Raw genomic sequence first — 21819 nt, 5'->3', positions numbered from 1 at the left:
GATATGCCTTCTTTTGTCCAAGGACAGCATGTGTTAAGGCATAATGGTTTTGGTAATAGTTTACCCAACATTTCTGTATCTCTGTAATGGGCAAGGGTCCATCAGCCATGAACTGTCTCCTGAACTGTTTTGATATGTGGCAGGGAGATAGCTTGGGTAGCCGACTTTGGGTGGAGAGAGGATCATGAAGCAGGGAGGCAAGCTGTAGAGGGAGACCGGGGTTCTTTTGACTGACATGCATACGCTTGGGCCCGCTGGTGCAAACAGGCATCCTGTCACCACAGCAGCCATCATGCCATGGGCATTTGTTTCTCTTCTCTTGACGATCGTCATCAGTCCCCTTTCTGACACCGGGATGCACCATGCTCTTGTCCAGCTCCAAGTGTATGCTCCTTGCTGAGATCAAACAGAGCAGACAAAGGGGTCAGCAGGTAGTGCGTGCCGACAGCTCCAAATCCTTGAAGGCAGATGTGCTCTTAACAAGCCCCAGGAGATCTCCTCTCATCTCCCCCCCCCCCCGATAAGATTTGGGAAGAAGGATAACAAAGCAAAATATCACTAAGAACCAAGCCCAGTTAGCGTTGACCATAACTGCCTGCTGGTCCCTGCTTGGAGGGAATGAATGTCACCTAGAATTACCCAGCAGGTGAGTTCTGGGATATTTACTATACAATTCTCTGGCTGGAAGGTGAGGTGGGGAACCTCAGAGTCCAAGGGCAGTTCTGCCAGCCTTCTACCCCACCAGCTTCTGCGACACTCACCTCACGTGAGCATGGGAGTCCCACAGGACACCAGACCCTGCAGCACTCTCCTGGGCTTTCCAATGCCCCTCTGTGCATGTTCTCCAGCCCTTCAAGTTTCCATGCCAACGGGCAGTCCTTAGACGTACATGACGGATGCTAGCGTGGCAGGGTCCTCCAGGGTCACACAACCATAGGGAAACCTCCTGAGCCCCTGCTGTTTCATAGGCATAGTATGTTTTGCTGTTTGAACCCTGCCCATGATTTTGAGGACCCTCAGATCCCACCTCCTCAGGAAGCTCTGCCCGGAAACCTCATCCCATGTTCACCCCCCTTCCTGAACTCTCATGGTGGTGATTCCCTTCTCAGTGCCTGAACTGAGGCTGTTCCATGTGTGGGTATGTGACCTCTGCAAGTATGGTCTAAGTTCCTAGAGATCACGGGTTGCCTTACATCCTTGGATCCTCTTTGAAGCTTGTAACGATATAAGGTACTGAGGGCTGCTCGTTAAATATCTGGGTGAGAAATGAATAGCTGACTGAAGCTATTGACCTGGGTGACCTGGGAGGGAGTCCTCAGGTCCTATGAACTGTCCAGAATGAAATCCCCAAAATGAGAGCTCCAAAAGGTTCATTAGCTGTAGAGTCAAAATGGCAGGACAAACCTGCACATCAGGCATCCTCTGTAGTAAAGACAACAGCAAAAAGTCATACATGATGCTCTTTCTAGAACACAACATGCACAGAACCCCCTGGGTTTTAGTCCTAATAGGAGAGGGAATGCTAAGTGAGGATGCAGCAGGGTATGCTAGGGGGTCTTGGGAGAGGCCAAGCCCCTGAAGGGAGCCGGTGAGAGCAGCCACAGGCCCAGAGCCAGTGCCTGAAAGGAGTGTGCCGAGATGGGGGGAGATGGGGGTCCCATCCTTCCTTCCGCTACCACGTAACACTGGTGGTGCTAGAGGGAGGGTGGAACTCCATCTTTTCTCAGAGCCTTCCCTGAGGGAGATAGTCTTGACTTCCCAGAAGCAAAAGTGACACTAGGTCCAGAAGAGCCCTTACAGGTGGGAATCACATTCCCTTTGCGGCCAGCAACTGAAAAGTAGGGCAGTCAATAGTCAGGAGGGAAACCTGGGCCCTTGCTTCCCCGCCAGAGGCAGGCCAGCCCCCTCCAGGGCCACAGAAGCGGGAGGCAGGGGGCAGATGGAAGGGATTTCTTCCTGATCTTCTGCTCAGAGATAAAATACATATTCATTTTGTCTTCTCCTTCCTCCCTTGGTCAGAATCAATCCTTTGGTCAGAGTGACTGCTGGGTTGTGGTTTTCAGTGGTCTGTCCTCCCTGGTCTACGCACGCGCTGCCTACTGCTGAGCTGGGCTAGTTGTGTCCCCCAGTGTGGACCAGGCACCCGTGCCCCACATGTGAGTGAGCCAGGACCTTGCCTTTCCTTCTTGTCCTCAAGGATTTAAAACACACATCAACACTTCAAACGTCCCTGCCCCAACCTCAGGTGGGGAGGTGAGGTCCCCTCACACAAGACTTGCACTTTCCTCCGAACCAAAATGTCACAACTCACCAGAGTGAGTAAAGAATGGGGGTGGGGCACTCCCTTCCAGAAGCCCCAGGCCCAGCCTTCAGATAGATGGAAGTCAAATAGGAATGATGAGCTATTTAGCGTGTGCCTCTTTCTGCAGAGCCCGGCACAAGATGGGAGAGTCCCTGAATGAACAGGAGGTAGAAAGGCCAACCTTTGCTGCCTGTGAGGGCAGATACGAATTCAAAATAGGGGGCTCAACTGTCCCTGTTGAAAATAAGAGATGTGTCCCTGCATCCTTTTTCTTAGAGCATTTATTTTAGACAGTTTGTAAGTTCTTTCCTCCATCTCTTTGAAATATACGTAAATCCTTTTTTAAAAAATTTGTTAATGTTTACTTATTTTTGAGAATGAGAAAGAATGTGAGCAGGGCAGGAGCAGAGAGAGAGGGAGACAGAATCTGAAGCAGGCTCCAGGCTCTGAGCTGTCAGCAAAAAACCCAACGCAGGGCTCAAACCCATGAACCATGAGACCATGACCTAAGCCAAAGTCAGACACTTAACCAACTGAGCCACCCAGACGCCCCATGAAGTGTACGTAAATCCTTTAAAAAGCTAAGGCTGTTTACAGCTTTAGGACTCAGGAATGTCTTTCTCAGGTGCCTCACTCCCAGTTGCAAAACGATCTTTTGTCATTAAGATATGGGAAGTTTGTCTCTCTTTAGATTAAAGCCAATTAGCTAACAGATGGTGACCCCAATTACCAGGTAAATCTAGGATGAACCTTGAATGACAAACGGTGCTGTCAAGTCCTCTAACCGGTGGACTGGTTATTATGTAGGTAATGGGTTGTGCGTCTGCCTGTCTGTCTCCAAGAGTGAGATCCCTTTTTTGTCTTTGCAATCTCTAGCCGATCGCCTGTGACGCACATCACATTCTGGCTGAATGCTTATTCAATAGGGAAACTGTTTCTTTCTCTACTACCTTTGCGGAGAGGTTTTCTGGGCTGGCAGGAGATTTGGTTGTAACTATATTTCCCCAACAGCTCCCCTTGGTTTGGCTCTGTGAGCTTCTGGTTGCACCCATGATGAGTAAAATAACATCAGTAAGGGATAATCAAACGGAATGTATCCTAAAAGGTTTCTGGAGGACACTTAATTAGGAATGATCAACATGCATGGAGGAGGGCACTTGTGGGGATGAGCACTGGGTGTTATTTGGAACCCAACTTGACAATAAACTATATGTAAAAAAAAAAAAAAGGAATGATCAACATGAGTTCAGTCTGACCCATGGCATTCTCCTCTCACAAGATCAAGGAAACCTGTGATTGCCTCCAACTTACTGAGAGAAGTATTTCTTGGTGTGGTGAAGCATGACCCCTGCATCCCTTTCCCACACGGCCCGTAAAACAAAACATTTTTAGAAAGGAAAAGAAAAAGGAGTCTTTTATTTTTACCTCATCGTCTTGATTTCCACTCCTCTGACACATTCACCCCCAAGGAAATTTGGCTATGTAGCTACAGAGCGTAAGTATTTAAAATTTTTCCATGAAGAAATGGTATTGTTCTGCCTCAGATTTCAAGCTAAGACCTCATAATGAATTCTTCCCCCTCCCCTGGCCCCCACCTCCCCCCAACCCCCAACTACTTGGAACATGGAAATATCCATGTGGATATTTTCACAACCGACTTCAAGAATGAAATCACAAATCTAAAAAAATTAAATCTCATAAGAGCATTTCCAATTCTTCAAATAATAAATTATCTCAATGATGAACATGACACTATATCACTTTGCCATTTTTACCTACCTTTTTGAATTCCACAAACTTCATTACATGTTACCTTAGCCTGGAGGGAAAATATAAAGAATATAAAGAAATGTACATAAAGATTTTCAGGGTTATGAAGATTCTTCCATGAGAGAATCACTACCAAGATGGAGCCACAGCCCCACCCTTTGCTCAAATTGGTGCTGCCAAGTGCCCTGGCCTGGAATCTAGCCATAAAGTCAGTCAGAAGTGACTACTACACCAGCTCTGTGCCTCACCAACTGGGTAACCTGGGCAGATTATTTAACCCAACGAAGCTCTAGCTGCCTCAGCTACAGATTGGGAATGATCACAGGGGGTACCCCACAAAGTTCTTGTGAGAATTCAGTGAGGAAATGTGTCCATCTAGTCAACCCGTATCTTTTGAGCACCCACTACGTGCAAAACACTGAACTATGTACAAGAGCTACAAGAGACACATACTCCCTGCTCTCTAACATACAGTCTAGCCTTTGATGTGAGACAACTTCTTAGTCATGCTAAAATGCCTATGAAACATGGATTTCTGGGAGCCCAAACGTTTCTTGCAGATCCCTTCTGCCACCTTTAGAATTTTCCAGACCTAGACTTGTTCTGGAGTAAAGAGGGTGTCACTGCTGGTGAGACAGTAGCCGGTGGTGGGGGAGAGGGAAATCACAAGGCAGCTTTTCTGAAATTCTGAAACTCTGGACACTTAGCCTCCATCTGCCTTCTTACCACATCTACTAACATCTCTATTTCAGTGCTTCTCCTCTGCCCCTTCCTGGCCCAAAGTACTTTCACTATAAGTACTGTAAGCCTAGAATTAGCACTTCCTCCATGTACTTTATTTTTTTATTACTTGAGTATAGTTGACCCACAATGCTACATTAGTTTCAGGTGTACAACATAGTGATTGACAAGCTGTTATACGTTATGTTCTGTTCACCACATTAAATGCACCCTCCTCTTAGAAAAGCTAGTAGGTTGAATGCACAGGAATGATTTCAGAAGACTGGAAATTGAATACCACACTCAATTCCACTTCTCTTTGAAATTCTATGTTCAAAGATTCATCCCTTGGACTTAGTTTTTAAAAGAAAATCTCACAGAAGAAGGGCAGTCAGGATAGTTATTTGCACTTTAATGGGGATGAATTCACAAGATCTTTGTAGGAGGGGTTTGGTTAAGAAAGCAAAGCTAAAAGTTGAGAACAGCAGAAAAATGTAAAAAGTGCTACCAGAGAGGAAAAAGCTGGAACTTCACAGCTTTGCTCAAGATGGTGTAAATGTGGGGCCACATGCCTCTCATTGTTCACACAGCTGGGACCTACTGTGTGCAGAACGAAGGCCCAGGAGGGAAGGTCTTCCCCCCTTCCCTCCTTCTCTGTGGGACTGTCACCTTCTCAGGCACTTAGAAAAGACAGCCCCGAGGAGTGGAGAGCTGACTGGCTGGCCCGGGGACACCCTTCTGGAATGGGGAGTGAACAGAGGATTAGCAATCTGCGTTCTCCTTCCTCCCACCTTCCCACGCTCTGGATCAGCGGCTGGCCTCCTCCCAGGGCACAGAGCAGAGTAGACAAGGGTGGGGAGTAGCAAATGGAAAATAAGTAGCCCAACCTCTTTTATTTCTGTCAGTAGACTGTGCTAAAATAAAAGAGACAAGTAGCCAGAAGGTAGCGTCATTCTTTAATAGGGAAAGCCACTTTTTCCTCAGTTGTATCCTACACTTTGAGTGAGGCTTTGCCAAGCGCAGGCCAACACCATGACCCAGGCAGAAGTAGTGAAGATTACAGAATTCCATGGGCCTGACCCTACCTGGAGAAGGAGTTCATTCTTTTAACCCAGCATTCCAAACTCCTCAAGTGAGGCATTTGCAAAGGTGCTCCCTTCTACCACTCTGTGGATAAGAGTAAGTTCTCCAGGGATCAGATGATTCCTAGGAGTCAAGAGCTCTGGGCTGCGGGGGTGAGAAGCCTACTGGTTGTTTTGTTCTAACACGGCCGTGGGTCACAAGGTTCTTACACATTTTGACGTGGCCCGCCGTGCCACGAGCCCTTCCTTCCTTCCACCAGTAGTGATGACTCAGATTTCAGAACGAAGTTCAACCAGTAGAATCATCTTTGGGCATTCTCAGCCATCCTCTAGATTAACATTAAGAGCTAGTTCCAGTCTTGACTGAGAAGCCTGGACACTCATTCCCCAGGCTCTGCTTGAAATACTCCAGTGAGTTCAGCCTAGAATATGATGAATATACTACCTTAAGGGGATCATTAGGAAAGACAAAAAAAGAAAGCTGTGGAGACTTGTCATTTAAGGTTTTGAAATACAACATGCATGTGACTCTACTGTCTGCCCACACCTCACTAGTAGGAGGGCAAAGGGATTTAAAAAAAAAAAAAAAGTCAAACCCTACAAGGACAAAGAAAACAGAAGAGAGGGCAGCAGGCTTGAGATAGCAATACTAATATGGAAGATGGAAAGTGATCTCATAGGCCAGACAAAGTGGAAACCTAAATTGGCTGGGCTTTGTGGGGGTGGTTGTATGTGTAGCTCAAAGGACTTCCTCTGTGCTAAGCTCTAGTCTAAGTGTTGAAGGAACATTCAGTCATATAACCCCCCAACAATGCTAGAATTTGTACCCTGACTTTGGAGTTGAAGCACAGACAGGTTAAATAACTTGCTCCAGGTCACACAGCAGAAGCTGTAAAGGTGTGGCCCAGACACCATGCTCTATAGCCTCACAGTGATTAGCAAGCCCTTTTGCACCAAACCCCAGGAGATCTACAGTCTTGAACTATCAGGGAGCTTCAAAATGGGGGGGGGGGGGGGGGAAACAGAATTGCTGGGAAGCCTCTATGAAGAGACAGACCCTCAGACTCCTTCACTGTTTTACTCAGGCCAGGCAATGTGCCTGTGCACCCTGGTAGGATGCCGTTGGTTTATTCTCTGGAGGCATCACCCAGTTGAGGATGGTGTGAGACATCTATGAAAACAGGAGAATTCAGTGAAAGCTTGTGAATTGACTGGTGAGGCTGTGTGGATCCCTTCCCCATTCAGCTCCCATGTGCCGGCAGTGAGGTTTACACATCCCAGGCAGGGACTGGGGTCTCCTCTGTAAGAGTTCTGACCAGCTAGAGAGAAGGGATTTGACATTGACATTTGAAGGTCCTCTGATGAAACAGTTGGTTCACCAACTGATGCACCCTGACCATAGACCCAGGGCTCACAGAAGCTTCTAGCTGCTTTTTCGTATCTTCCTCTTTTTTTTCCACCTACATTTTTATTTTTATTTTTTTAAAATATTTTTTATTTATTTCTAGGAGAGACAGAGAGACCGCGTGAGCAGGGGAGGGTCAGAGAGAGAGGGAGTCACAGACTCTGAAACAGGCTCCAGGCTCTGAGCTGGCAGTCAGCACAGAGCCCGACGCGGGGCTCGAACCCACGAACTGCGAGATCATGACCTAAGTGAAAGTCGGACGCTTAACCGACTAAGCCACCCAGGCGCCCCTCCACCTACATTTTTATTATGGAAAAGGGTCAACATATAGAAAAATTCAAAATATAATGAATACCCATATACCTACCTCTTAAGTTCTACAATAGTTAGAAACTTAATATATTTGCTCTATCATTACTTATTTATTTTATAATTGTTTACTCATGTTTGAGAGAGAAAGCATGAGCAAGGGAGGGGCAGAGAGAGAGAGAGAGAGGGAGAGAAAGAACTCCAAGCAAGCTCTGTGATACCAGTGCAGAGCCTGATGCAGGGCTTTAACTCATCAACCATGAGATCATGACCTGAGCTGAAGTTATACACTTAACTGACTGAGCCGCCAAGGTGCCCCTTTGCTTTATCTTTACATATAAGTGTGTACACATATTGTTCCTCTGAACCGTTTGTAAATGAGCTGCAGACACTGTGATATTTCACCCCTGCATGTTTCAGTATAATGACATTATCATACATAATTCAAATCCATACATAATCCATGGTCACACTTAATAAAATTTAACATAATTCCCTAATATATTCTAATATTCAATCCATATTAAAATTTCCCCCACTGTCCCTAGAATGTCACTGCATTTGGTTACTATGTCTCTTTACTGTCCTTCCTAGAAGGGTCCTCTTCCTTTTGTTTGCCTCACAGTGTAACCTTTTTTGAAGGGACCAGGTCACTTACCTGAAGGAGGGTCCCACAACTGATTTGCCTGATTGTTTCCTTGTGGTATCATTTAATTTGTCCCTGTGTCTCCTGTAAATCCTGGCAATCAGAAGTTAGATCTAAAGGCATGAATACATTCAGATAAGGTGTTTTTGGCAAGTCATATAGGTGGACAATGCTGGCACAATGTGGATGTCCTGTGCAATGCATTACTCAAATGAAAACAGACAATAAAGGATGACAGAACATGTGAGAAAGAGCCTCCAACATGAAAGAGAGAGAGAAAAGCAAACAAAAAGTAACTCAGAAAAAAGAGATCTTTGCAGGAAACAAAAGAAAACTTCCCACAAACAATAAATATCCTTAGAAATAAGGGGCACCTGGATGACTCAGTTGGTTAAGTGACTCACTTGATTTCAGCTCAGGTCATGATCTCATGGTTCATGAGATCGAGCCCTGTGTCAGTCTCCTCGCTGACAGTGCGAAACCTGCTTGGGATTCTCTCCCTCTCCCCATCCCCCCTATCACACTCTCTCTTAAAAATAAGATAAACTTAATATATAGATATATATATATCTCCTTGGAAATAAGAGAAGATACCACATCCATGAAGCAAGATTGCTATAAAAAATATTAGAAAACAAGAAAGAGCTCTTGGAAATCTACACCGAAATATCTAATACAAAGTTGGGAGATGAAGTAGAAACAAAAATCCCCTAAAAACTAAACAAAAGATAAAGGGTATAGAATAGGAAATTAAAATGTAAAAACACTAGAGAATTAGTCCGAAAGTTTGACATCAGAATAACATGTATGCCAGAAATACAAGCAAGTGAAGGGAGATGAATTATCAGATAAGTAAAACATGAACATTTTTCAGAACATATGAATTTCTACCTTGAAAGGGTCTATGGAGGGCCCAATACAAATACATTTTATAAAGATAAATAAAAAACTTAATACTGGGACATTTCAAAACAACCTAAAAGAGAAAAACAGGTCACATACAAAAGATCAAATTCAGAATAGCATTAAACTTCTTTTTTTTTTTAATTTGTTTAATGCTTATGTATTTTTGAGAGAGACAGAGTGAGAGTGGGGGAAGGGGTAGAGAGAGAGGGAGACACAGAATCCGAATCAGGCTCTAGGCTCTGAGCTGTCAGCACATAGCCCGACGCAGGGCTTGAACCCATAAACCTCTATGAGATCATGGCCTGAGCCGAAGTCAGACGCTTAAACTGACTGAGCTGCCCAGAAGCTCCAGAATAGCATTAAACTTCTTAATAACTATACTGAAATCTAAAGGATAATGGAGCAAGACCTTCAAAGTTCTGAGAATAATTAAATTAATTAACTTAAATGTGCATTTATTTGTTTTGAGAGAGAGAGCATGAGCGGGGGGGGGGGGGGGGGGGGGGGGTGGCGGGAGAGAGGAGAGAGATGTTTAACCAACAAAGCCACTGAGGTGCCTCTGAGACAATTTTAGCAATGAAACTGGACTATAACCCCTAGAATACAATAAATATCTATGAATCCATGCTGATGTGAATAAATAAATGGATGACTAAATATATGGAAGAGAAGGGACAGCTCTCTTACAAAATAATCCCATTAACAAATGTAAAGGAAAGGAGGAAAACGGAAAATTATCATTAAGAACATTACAGCAATAACTGTTGTAGGCAAGATTCACCAATTGAGGCTAAAATTAGTGGGTGAAAGTTTAAGGATAAAGAGTATATTTGCATAGTCTTAAAGTATATCCACGAGAGGTTCCTCAAAAATTAAAAATAGAACCACCATATGATCCAGTAATCACATTACCAGGTATTTACTCAAAGAATATGAAAACACTAATTTGAAAGGATATATGCACCCCATGTTTATTGCATCATTGTTTACAATAGCCAAGTTAATGGAAGCAGTCCAAGTATCCATCAATAGATGAATGGATAAAGAAGAGGTGGTATCTACAATGGAATATCAGAGAAATGAATGAAATCTTGCCATCTGCAACAACATGGAAGGAGGTAGAGGGTATAATGCTAAGTGAAATAAGTCAGCCAGAGGAAGACAAATACCATATGATTTCACTCATATGTGGAATCTGAGAAACAAAACAAATGAACAAAATGAAAAAAAAAAGAAACAAACCAAAAAAACAGACTCTTAACTATAAAGAACAAACAGATGGTTACAAGGTTGGGGGGAGAGGGTCAGTGAAAGGGGTGATGCAGATTAAGAAGTGCACTTATTGTGATGAGCACCAAGTGATGTATGGAAATGCTGAATCACTATATTGTACACCTGAAACTAACACAGACTGTATGTTAACTATAATGCAATTAAAGTAAAATTTAAAAAACTATGTCCACCACTGTATTTATTAATTATGAAAAGAAAAATGATAACTTACAGTGGAGAAAACTGGCACAAACCACATAGCCAAGTGGTCAAGATTAACATCGTCAGTAAGAAGTTATACCACCTTCACACAACCCTGATCAGATGCACTAAGAAGGGCATTGCTGCAAAAAATTTTCTTGCCAAAATTCAGTAACCTCAGTCTAATTATGAGAAATCAGAAAAATACAAATTGTGGGATGGTCTACCAAATAACTGACCACGATTCTTCAAAACTGTTAAGATCATGAAAGACAAAGTAAAACTAAGGAACTGTTCCAGATTGGAAGACTAAATGTAATGTGGGATCCTGGAATGGACCCTGGAAAAATAAAATGACATTATTGGGAAAACTGATGAAATCCATAGTCTGTAATTCACTTAATACTAGCGTATCTAAATTAATGTCTTCGTTTTTATCATTGTGCTATGGATAATATTAGATGTTAGCATGAGGGGAAGCTCAGTAAAGGCATTACATAGAACGCTAATATTTTTGCAACATTTCTGAAGGTCTAACATTAAATTCAAAATGAAAAGTAAAAAGGAGAAACTCTGAGGGAATATTATTCCCAACCTAGAATTTTATACCTCATCAAACTATCAATCAATTGTGCAGACAGAATAATGACATTTTCAGACAAGTAAAGACTCATGAACCTTTTGTCAGGAGGCTATGGATAGTCATGCTCCCTCAAGAGGATAGACCAAAATGAAGACGCAGGATATAGGTAGCATGGAGTTCAACACGAGAGGGTAGCAAAGGAGTTTCCAGAACAATAGCTATGCTGATGCATCCATAGCAACCTATACAAGCCGAGAGGAGGAGAGTGAATGGTTCCCAGCAGGATGTCTCAAGCCAGCAGACAAAAGAAACTAACAGTTGACCTTATGCTTGATTGTATCAGTGAAGTTTTCAGTTTTGACAGTTTAGGTTGTCTTATTGATGAGTATGTGGAAACCCAAGCAAACAAATATGCAAAGAAGGGCAATTATCAAAAGGTTGCATTGAAAGGAGATGTAACCCTAGTATATTAAATGGCCCAGTTGTGAACAATTTTTTTTATATTCGTAACAGTGTACATACTAAATATTCGTTTAACCAAAATATCTATATTGGGAATACAGGGGAAGGGATATATGTGTGGGGGTGGAAATGGAGGAGAGTGCAAGAGTTAAATTCTTATCTTCCAAGGTAAGAAAAAAATAAGTTGTGTCTAAAGTTGAAAAATCAAGAAACAGCAACAGAAACATGGCGGGGAAGAAAGTAGGGAAAATATCAGAAGACACGGCTAAAATAGTTGTTGTCTTGGGTAAGGCAGATCCTCACCTGGCTGGCTGCAGGGGCTCTCACTCCCTCAGTGCTTTACTTGGCGCTCATTTGTCAGAACATAAAGGTTCACCACCCTTAGCCTTGGAAGACTTATTTGGTCGCCATGTTGCCCTTCCGCTGCCTGCTCCCTACACTCCTCGGGAACATTCTGGGCGGCATCCCAGTTCTCTGGCTCAGAGTGCCTGTGAGCATCTTGAAGAGCGTCCCAGGAGAGAACCACTCTGGAAAACAACCACTAGAGAACAAGTCACTTTTCTTTTCCTTCTTTTTTTTTTTTTTTGGTCTTTCCGACTTACCTTCAAGAGTTTCCCAGGACTTCTGGATTCCCTGGAGCATCCTATGTACCACAGGTAAGCATGGTGGTACTGTAGGCTCCAGTTCTTCACTCCTTTCTCCATCCACCCCTTACTATGGCCTCATCATGGATGGAATGTCCTTTCTGGATGACTTTGAGCTTGGTCATGTGACTTTCTTTGACTAATGGGATGGTAGTAGATGTGACACAAGTAGGGGATGAAAGTGCGTTGCACACTGGGACTTAGTTTCTTCTGCCAGCACCATCAGAAGAATAAGCTTTGCTTAGTCTGCTGTCTAAGGAGGACAGGGTGAGAGACACATAGAGCAAAGCCACCACGGTAGTCCAGAGACCTAATGTGAGAAGCAGAGACACTCAGCCACTGCAGCCAGAGCAGAGTTGAGCAGCTGATCCCAATTCAGATAAGCCAAATCCCAGACAACACACAGGGCTCTGAAGACAACTGCTCCTTGTTGTGTTGAACTGAGAAGACATTTGTGGGGTTTTTTAGCCCCTTGGCACTAGCTGACTAACAAGCACTGAACTGTTTTATATCAAGATTTCACAGGCTTATAAAATAGGCTCAGGGACGGTATTCCAAGTATGAGTCAGGAAAATAGCTTGAGTCTTTAATCATTTATGAGCCAAGGAAAGGAGTTATAACTTCAGAAAGGTGTGGCGGATGGCAAAAGATATCTTATCTTACTTAAGTGTGTGCTTTACCCTTTAAACCCAAGAGAGTCCAACACAAGTGCAGTCATGTCAAGGGGATATGCCCCCCTGGATGTTGAGGGGGAGAGTGCAGGGACATTGGCTACTTCTTAGTTTTAAGTTGTATGAAATTGCATGTTAAAATTCTTATATTCCTTGGTCTTCCAATTTCATGTGTTCTTGGGGTGTCCCTGGCCAGAAAACTCTCCTATCTTGGTGATGTTTTGTTGATCCAAAGTGAACACACTGATTGTTTGGTGTGCTGAGAGCAGGCTTTAGAAAGAAGCAAAGAGCAGGCAATGGGATTTAGAAGACAGAGATCCTGGGATGGACTCAAAGCAGACTCCTGTATGAGCACAAAGCAGAGAGGAAGAAACCATCATGAAGCAGGGGGGGAAATGTCCCTTGGTGGGACAGGACCCACTGGGACCTAATCACACATGGGCGTGTAACAAACATCCCCATCCCAGCAACAGTGTCAGCTCTTCTTGGACCAGGGCTGATAGATGGGAGAGACTGGGTGATGAGAGTCCTGTGTGGGACTGTGGACAGGAGGAAAGCCTGGTACAAGACGAGGGACAGGTACATTTGAGTGCTGTGGTTTATGACTGGTTTGGATTTAAGAAAAAAACAAAACAAAACAAAAATGGAGGAATACATTTTCAGAACTCCAGCCAGGACAGCCAGGGCTAAATTCTTCCAACTCAGGAATGAGGCTGTGTGGGACCTGTTCCCCTAATAAAAGGCTCCTCACAGGCCCAGCGCATCCCAAGCAGATGTCAAGAGAGCACAGGATGAGGGACCAGAAGGGAGGGAAGAAGGGAAAACAAGGAGATCACTGTCCAAAGGGATTCCAGCCTCAAGGTGAACTGCGCCCTCTGGGTGTCAATCTGCATGGACAATGAAGATGTAAAGACACAGGAGAATCCTCTCTCCTCTCCTGTTGCCCTAGGATGGCTCAGCTACTAGGCAAACAGGTATGTGGCAGAAAGCCAGGACTGAGTGAGATTAGAATGGGGGAGATGGGCCAACTGGGGCTGGCTCATGATGGGATGAGCTCAGGTCCACTTTGGGGAGGGATCGGTATCCTAGGAGATGCCATCTGGGGTGGAATGTGGCCATGAGTCAGGCAGCTGACAGCTCTCAGGAGGTGGCTGTGCTTCCTAAAGTGGGTCCTGTGAAGCTCTAATATGAAGGATAGGAAGTGCTGTTGACTTGAAAAGAGGGCTCCATGGGGCGCCTGGGTGGCTTAGTTGGTTAAGCGTCCGACTTTCGCTTAGGTCATGATCTCGCGGTTCGTGGGTTTGAGCCCCATGCCGGGCTCTGTGCTGACTGCCAGCTCAGAGCCTGGAGCCTGTTTCAGAGTCTGCGACTCCCTCTCTCTCTGACCCTCCCCTGCTCATGCTGTCTCTCTCTCTCTCTCTCTCTCCTAGAAATAAATAAAACATTAAAAAAAAAAAAAAAAAAAAGAAGAAAGAAAAGAGGGCTCCATGGTCCAACAAGCTTGGGAAATGCTGGGTTCGATGAAATTAAGCATGTTTTTCCACTAGAGGACATCTCAGAGCTCTTAATATGATGATCACAACCTTTCTACACAGAATATGACATTGAACTAGTGAGCTATGGACAACAGCCACTTTCCGGCATGGGGGCTGGGGAGCAACCGGGGTCTGGTACTCACAGGGAAAGGACCTGGTTCTTTGTATGTTGGCACCAACACGACCACCACCAAGGTCCTCTTCACCGGCTAGGTCTACTTAGGCTTCCAGGCTGAACAGGCAAATGTGCTGAGGCTTGAGACAGATTCTGCCCACCCCCTGGGGAAACTGCTCACTAAACAAAGAAAAGCAGGGAACGGTCCAGTGAAAAGGTATCTAGGCATCCAGCTGGGAGGCTGGAACCCAGTGGACCCACAGATCCATGGTGTGTTGACAGTCTCTTGAAAAACCAGGATCACACTGACAGCAGTCCCTCCCTATCAGCTGGAGACCTCGTGGCTCACGGTCGCATGCCTTGGCTCCGGAGATGCCGGGGCAGCCGTGGAGAGGACAGGCCCAGGGGGTCCATATCAGCTGCTCCAGGAAAAACGCAGGAGTGCACCGCCTGAGATCCTCAGCCACGCCCTCTCTGCAGAAAGCTTGGTCACTTCATTGTTCCCTTCCCTCCAGGTCTCTCCCAGTGCTGATACTGTTCTATCCAGATGCTGATGAAAAAACCCTCTTCTCTGAAGTGCAAGTAGAATGTTTCTTTCGAAAGGAAACAGACGGATGCCAAGAACAAGGCATCACAAAAGCATTTCCACCAACAAGTAATTATACCAGGGAACTCAACTCCAGGCTCAGAAGGTCCGACTGACAAAACATCTGGGCACACAGTCTTTTTCATTTTTACCTTATTTTCTCTCTCTGATGTGCCTGCTCAGAAGCCCCAGGTCTGAACACCCTAGTGTTATAACTGGTTTGGAAATTGTCTCTCATGTTAGGGCAGCAGCAATGTCACATATTGAAGGCCTGGCCTCTAGACATGTGCAAAGCCAAATAAATGTGAGGGTTGTTTTGTTTTTTTTTTTTGAGAGAGGGCACAACTGAGTGAGGGATTGGGAGGGGAGAGGGAGAGAGAAGGAGCGAGAGAGGGAGAGGGAGAGAGAGAGAGAGAGAGAGAGAGAGAAGCCAGGGCTCACCCAAAGCAAGGCTCGAGCTCACCTGAAGCGGGACTAGAACTCACGAACCATGAGATCATGACCTGAACTGAAGTCAGATGCTTAACGGACTGAGCCACCCAGGTGCCCCACTGTATGAGCTTTTATTTGGATGACAAGAGCTTATTGCATATTTTATTAGACATCCTCACAACTGTATGTGCCAAGTACCACGATTCTCAGTTTGGGAATAAGGAGAGAAGTTAAACATCTTTCCCCAAGATCCCAACACTGGTGAGCAGCAGAAGCGGGTTCTAACTCAGCACGGCTGGTGGCAAAGCTGGGACAACCCAGCTTCAGGTTCCGCCTTGTGCACGCCCTGTGGCACGGGGTGATTGCTCGTCTTTCTCTACCAGGTTCTTCTCTATGAGGAAGATAGATGATAATTGCTGTCCACAGAGTTCACGGGATCATTGTGAGGATCCAGTAACACAGTGCACGGAAAAGTGCTTTGAAATGGAATGAGTATGCACTCAGGGCGTTAATAACGTCCAGTCGTTTTCCTGGATACCAAACAACCCAGGCATCCCAAAGGTCTCATGGTCTCTAGCGTGCGCTTCCTGACTGGCTAGGAAAAGGAAAAAGCCAAAGAGATACAAGAAGACATACGTGGTTTCTAAAGCAAAGACCCCTGTACCAGGAGCCTGAAAGCCCACAGGGAGTTAGGGAAGAGATTCCACAAGTGGGAGGCTTTGAACTTAAACCTAGGAAGACCTCACCTTTGCTTCCTACCCCTACCCAAACCTGCTAAAGGCCCCAGACACTAAAAATACCCTGGCCACCTGCTGCCCAGTGAGGCGGTAAATCACTGGCCCTCGAGCACCAGAATCCAGGTCAGGCCCAGCCTAACACGGCCAATGGCAACTGACCAGGACCCACAGGTAAGTTCACATCTTCCCACCCAGGCAGATATCATTAGCTTGTCTACTGCTCAGGAGATGGGAGGAGAGTGCCCTGAGGAACGGGGGATGAGGTTGAAGGGTTCTTGGGCCAGAGATGCTAACTGGATGTGCAGTGATCACGGAGAAGTGTGTCATGGGGGAGGGGCTCCCAGGGAAAGGGTAGCAGCCCCTGTGGTGACTCGCAACTGCCTTATGACGTTGAATAAACTCATCTCCATATCCACAGATCAGGCTCTCCACTGCTGTCCTATTACTCTGGGGCCACCAGATGTCACTGTTACAGGGAGCATGAGTATTTGTGTCCCATCCTGGGACAGGCACTGAATTTACAGAGGCCGTTTAAATCATGGGCACTCGGGGCACACCAGTGAGATCTGTGTCTTGCTTCCAGCTCTTAAGTTCTTACTAAACGAAATCCTATCCCCAGGTACCAAAATCAGTCCAATCCCCAAAATGTAATAAAAAAATACCAAAAATTTGTTCACCTTTTACTGAAAATACGGTACCATGAATCAAAATTTCGAAGCCAAAACATATGTTTAATTTACTTTTTACTGAAATGCATCATCCACAAACACATTTGTAGGGAACAAGTAGTGTGTTATTCTGTAGTGTTGCTCAAATTTGGAAAAGTAGGGACTGCTGAGAGTGTGTCCTCTACTTTGTCAACCCTCCCCCTAAATAAAACACTGCATTATACAAGTTAACTGCTGTCACCTGACCACTTGGTCCAACCAGTGAGAAACACCAACAGGACAATAAAAAATACAAAGTCAAACAGTGAAACTGAGAGACAATTCGAGTTTAATGAATAGACTAGGATGATCGGAAAGGCATTTTAGGCTAAATATTTTTAGATCATAAAAAAAAAACTGAATAACTTCATGACTTGTAAGCTCCTGGGAATATGTCTAACACTGCTGGAATAGAAAGAACACGGGGTCCTACCTCAATTAAAAGTTGTGCGGCCTTGGGCAGTTATCTACGCCCTCTGAGCCTCCTTGGGCTGGGCAGACCTCTCCAAGGACCCCTTAAGCAATATAAGAGTCTAGGATTCTAAGTGTGGCCTAGAGGCCCCTGTGTAGTTGTGAAGGTGGATGTCAAAAATAATAATACAAGGCCACCCAGGGCCATTTAAGGGACACAGACAAGGGCTGCAAGAATTCAGAGTCTTTCCTTCTGACTCTCAAGGGACTGAGAAGACTTCTGGAAGGGAAGGGATTAAACACGTAGGACGTAATACTGCAGCAGGCTCAGCACACTTGATCCCTCCCTTGAAGAGCTGGGATGTGGCCAATCAAATATTTTAAGATGTCAACTTGATATGTGTCAACATAAGCATCTACGGAAACTAGTTTCCAAAAATAAATGATAACTGCTACCTATCAACCTCTGTAAGTGCATGGATTTCTCGAGAAGGGGGCCATGTTCTGTAATACTATCCACAGCTGGTTCTGTAGGACTGCTACTCTTGAGGGCAAAGGAGAGGGAGGAAGAAAGGGGCGTTAAAGTCCTACTTCAAATGTTAAAGTCTCCCCAAAATGTTAATACATGCACAGACAGGAGCTTGAGAAACAGAAACTAAATTTGTAATAGTGGTTCTTCCCGATGATACTAGGCATAATTATTTTTTTTTCTTTTTGCTTATCTGAATTTTCCATTTCTCAGCAATGAAAATTTATCAATTGTGTAATACATTTTTTATGCAAATACATTCAGGAAGGGTAATACATCACATCATGATCAGTTTTTGATACCTTAAGATTAATTAACGGATGTGATTTGTTTCCCACAATGAGGTGGTGATGGGAAATGGATTTTGTTACATCTGGGGTCTGTGAGTGTTAAGCAGTGGAAAGAGGGAAGGGAAGGTGTAAGATCTAAAATGGCAGGGCGCCAGGGTGGCTCAGTTAAGCGTCCGACTTCGGCTCAGGTCATGCTCTCACAGTTCGTAGGTTTGAGCCCTGAATTAGGCTCTGTGCTGACAGCTAGCTCAGAGTCTGGAGCCTGTTTCAGATTATGCGTCTCCCTCTCTCTCTGACCCTCCTCTGCTGGCGCTGTCTCTCTCTCTCTCTCAGAAATAAATAAAACATTAAAAAAAATTTTTTTTAAAGATCTAAAATGGCAGAGGATGGAGAAGCCACACACTTAGCTCACATTATGCTTAGGCCTGCCAGGCCCTCCCTATTATCCCATGGGCATTTAGCTAAAATGAAAGTAGCAACAGTTAACCTTGTTCATGCAAGGCCGTGACCAATTATTCTCTTTATAAACAATTTATCTGTAGATTCAAACTCTAGCTTTCATAACAAACAAGAAAAGGTTCACGGATTTTAATAATAATTTTAACATAAAGAAAAACAAAGGATTCTTCCCCAAATGTTTTGCACGTTGTCTTCCCTCTAACCTGTCTCTGACAAAGTAGTATTTTACGATTTCATACTACAATCTGTGGGCTTCTCCTAGAGGCCTGGTGCTAGTACTCTAGGACTTGTAGAGCTGACATAATTAAATGCAAGGAAACTATCATTTACACTGTGAATTTAGATTGGTTATGCTGATTATTTGCCTCAACATTGTCTGGAAAGGAAGAATCTGCAAAGGAAATTTACAGTGTAAACAACAGTGGGGAGGGGACAGACTGCAGGAATCTGCTCACCTACAATATATGCAATTAATAACCCACTGCAAATCATTTTATATAAGCATTCAAGCCTGTCTTGTATGGTTGGCTCCCAGGGAACAAATGAGAAAGGATGGAGGGAGGTGTGAAGGGGAGTATGAAAGTAAGTGATCCCTAAGGCCTCAAGCAAAATTTAGACATTTGTTGTTTGTTTGTTTGTTTGTTTAGGGTGGGAGAGGAGGAGAGAGAAAATCTTAAGTAGACCTAGGGCTCGATCCCATGACCCTGGGATCATGACCTGAGCTGAAACCAAGAGTTGGTCATTCAACCAACTGAGCCACCCAAGGGGCCTCCAAAATTTAGACTTTTAAAATAAATTTGAACTGTCACCTCCAAGTAGTTGGAGATACTGAGGCCTGAAGGAACAACATTGAAGATGGTGACTTATTTCATTGAATCTGAGATACTATTAATTATAAGATGTCTCATACTTTAAAGGAAAAAACCTACCGCCAACAAACTATGGTATAGCAGCTGTAAAATGCATTCTAATTTTTAAAATATTAAAATATGGAGGGAAATAATCTATCTTAGTATCAATGAAATATAGTATTGCCTTGGCACCTTGCCCCCACCTCTCTCTGATGGGGAGAAGGGCTTCTATTCATCAGGATATGTTAGACTTTCACACTGGGACACCATCTCTCGCCAACTCACTTAATTGTTAAAACATTTAGATCTGTCCTTCTTTGGCACCAGCGTGTATCTGTACTCCAAGTTCCTGTCAAAGTCTGTAATCCCCATTTCTCTCCCATTCAGCACTCAGCAAAAGCTGTTGAGAGACATCATGTTTTCAGGACTGCCTGCAGGATTGCAGCCCATCCATTTTTCTCTACTCTGTTCACCCTTGGATTGAGCCAGATCAGCAGAGAGCAAAGTTCCGGAAACAACTAGGTAATCCCTCATGGAAAGGCTTTTATAGACTCTCCCTCTGGCATCCTGCCTTCCGCCCACATCGGGGACATGGTTGGAAACAGCCTGTTACACTGAATCTGTTGTCAAGGACACAGTGTCCTCTTCATGAGGATCCACTGGAGACATTTTCCAGGTCTTCATACCAGAGATTTTTAAAAATAAGCTTTTAAGAGGTGCCTGGGTGGCTCAGTCAGTTGAGTGTCTGACTCCTGATTTTAGTTCAGGTCATGATCCCAAGGAGGTGGGATTGAGCCCCACATTGGGCTCTGCCCTGAGCATGGAGCCTGTTTAGGATTCTCTCTCTCCCCCTCTGTCCCTCTCCCCCACTCATGGTCTCTTTCTCTCTCTAAAATTAAAAAAAAAGTTTCTAAAAATAAACTTTTAAATCAAAGTAGAACATATATAGAGAGAAGGGTTCCATTCATAAGTGTATAGCTGAATAATCAGATTATAACCACCACATAAATGAAAAAAAAAAATAGATTACCAGCATCTCAGAAACTCGCCATTGCTACATCCAACTGTCTTCCCCAAAGTCAACCTTTATCCTGTTTTCTTTTCTTTTCTTTTCTTTTTTTTTTTTTTTGCATTTATTTACTAGAGGGACACAGAGAATACCAAGCAGGTTCCTCGCAATGTCCACGCAGAAGTGCAAGATAGTGACCTGAGCGGAAATCAAGAGTCTGATGCTTAACTGACTGAGCCATCCAGGCACCCCTAACCCGTTCCCTAACACCACAGTTTTACCTCATTTGGGACCTTATATAAACAAAATCATACAATACATATTCTTTTAGTCTGGCTTCTTTCACTTATCATTCTAAAATTTATCTGTGTTTTTGTCAGTAATGCTAGTTTAACTGTATACTAGTCCACTGTATGTCTCTATCACAATATATTCATTTAAGATGTTTCCAGTTTGGGGTTATTAAATAAATAATGCTGCCATTCTGGTGCATACAGTAAGCGCTTCTGGGAGGATATTACCTAACAGTCAGACTACTGGTTTCTAAGGCATGTACATGTTCACTTTTAATAGTTATTTCTCAAGTTCTCCACTTTCCATTCCCATTGGTGCTGTATGAGAGTTCTTGTTCCACCTCGTCACCAACACTTCTCACTGTCAGTCTTTTTACTTAGTATTTTGTTTATTCATTTTTGAGAGAGAGAGTGAGTGAGAGCGCAAGTGGGGGAAGGACAGAGAGAGAGATGGAGACACAGAAACTGAAACAGGCTCCAGGCTCTCAGCTGTCAGCACAGAGCCTGACGTGGGCACAAACCCTGGAACCATGAGATCATGACCTAAGCCAAAGTCAAACGCTCAATTGACTGAGCCGTCCAGGTGCCCCACTTTTAGCATTTTGATAGGTGTGTAGTAACACCTTATTGTGGTTTCCAAAATTCTCCCTCGTATATTCTCTCTTGTGAAGTAGTTATGCAAATATTTTACTAATTTTTGATTTGATTTTCTAATTGACTTACAGAAGTTCTTTAACTATTTAGGATGGGTCTTTTGTCAGTAATATGTACTGCAAATACCTTCTATCTTGTGGGTTCCTTTTTCACTCCCTTAGTGGCAGCTTTTGATGAACAGACTACTTTAGTGTAGTCAAACTTGTCATAGCTTTTTGCATCCTTTTCGTATTGCCTG

The sequence above is a fragment of the Hyaena hyaena genome, unplaced genomic scaffold, assembly GCF_003009895.1.
Source record: "Hyaena hyaena isolate Hyena2069 unplaced genomic scaffold, ASM300989v1 scaffold_410, whole genome shotgun sequence".
Taxonomy (NCBI): Eukaryota; Metazoa; Chordata; class Mammalia; order Carnivora; family Hyaenidae; genus Hyaena; species Hyaena hyaena.
This window is presented reverse-complemented; position numbering follows the sequence as displayed.